We start from the raw sequence: 1,828 nt of genomic DNA, 5'->3' as shown, positions 1-1,828 counted from the left end.
TTTTCTTGTTTATATAATTTTAATGCATCTTTCCTAAGAGTAGTTCTAGAAAAAAATTGTGCATTAGGATTATGTACAATTTTAATATAACGTTGCCAATTTCTTTGTTCAGGAAAACTTAGTGGTTGATCTAATGTGGCTATTAATCGTGCCATTTCCATACGATCAACTTGCGGATCGTATTTCCACGTGCTTAGACCGCCGGTTTGACGGTCAAACGATAATTGTGTTTGGCGGAGTTGATCTCCGCCTCCTTGCTTTTGAAGACACTTTTCAAAGTGCCTTCTTAAGTGTGTAGTGCCGTAAATAGTGTTACCTTGTAATTTCTCACCACAATATTTACATTGAGCTACGTATTTAATGTTACCGTTATTGTCAACGTCCTCGAATGTGTTGAAGTGCTCCCAAACTGCTGAGGTGCGCTTGCATTTCTTCTTAGAACTTGCAACACTTGCACTAGCACTACCGCTTGCCTCTCCTGCACGGCCACTTGTGCCACCACCATTGCGTCCCCGACCTCTAGTACGTCCACCAGGGATCGGATTTGCAGTTTGATCAGCATCTCTTTCCATAGCTTGCGATTCTTGCAATTGAAAAACATTAGGAAATTGCCCTTCTTCGATGTTGAATTGTGCATCAATAGGAATATCACCACCACCACCATAACCAGAAGAAGCCATTATGAAAAATAAGAGAGATTGAGAGCGCTTTGAGAGAGCTTAAGAGAGATCGAGATTCGAGAGAGATTTAAGCGAGATTAAGAGAGATTTGAGAGAGATTAAGAGAAATTGAGAGAGATTAAGAGAAATTGAGAGAGAATGAGAGTTTTGGGGTGAGGAGAATGGTTGGGGGAGGGGGGTATTTATAGGAAAATTTTTGGGTTGAAAAAAAAATTTTTCCCCTAAAAATTCGGGTCCAATGGCTACAAATTTTTCGGGCAGGTCGGGCAAAATTCGGGCAGCTCGGGCAACGGATAAAAATCTGACCGTTTGGTTCAAAAATTCGGGCAAAATTCGGGTTCGGGCAACAGGCCGTTTTTTCAAAATTCGGGCCTTTTTCGGGCTAACGGTAAAAAAAAATCGGGCATTTTTCGGGCAACGGTCACCAAATTCGGGCAATGGTCACAAAAAATTCAGGTAATTCGGGCAGCTTCGGGTATTTGCCGGAAAATTCAAAAAAAATCCGGCGAACGGCGGGGGAAGGCTTCTCCACGGCGGCGGGCTGTCGGGGGGCTTACCATTTCGGGTTACCCGAGCCCGTGCCTGAAGAAAATCATTTTCGGGCGGCGAGACGGGCCTGCCCGCCGTGCCCGAAAATTTTCGGGCATCGGGCATGCCCGCCGCCCGAAAGTCCAACACTGCTCTTGTATGTACATATATATAACGAAAAGTAAACAATATTACATAATATACAGACTTTTTTAGTGGATCTTTAAAGAAATATGTATATATATGTGTGTATATATTAAAAACTCTTTAACTCTGTGATATAACAATCTTCCTGCGGGTAAAAAACTAGTTTATAAACGATAAGTCGTTAATTCCTCATACGATGAAGAAAGACGTATCGTTTACGCAGTCATTTTTCCTGAGAACAAGTCAACTTTTGTCCTTTTCGTTTTAAAATGATGTCGTTTGTAATTAGATTGCGGTCGTCTTATTTCGAAGTTTGTAAACGACATTCACGTTCTCGCTTCACTAAACCAATGACGCACAATATATTGCGTGGCATAGTCTAATTGGCAAATAGTTGTCATCAGATCAATAAAATTCAATAATTATAATCAGATCAAAATACTTTCCTTAATCCTCACACAGTAAACCATTCT

Source organism: Morus notabilis, unplaced genomic scaffold (genome assembly GCF_000414095.1).
Source record: "Morus notabilis unplaced genomic scaffold, ASM41409v2 Scaffold35, whole genome shotgun sequence".
Lineage (NCBI taxonomy): Eukaryota > Viridiplantae > Streptophyta > Magnoliopsida > Rosales > Moraceae > Morus > Morus notabilis.
Note: the sequence above shows the minus strand (reverse complement) of the source record.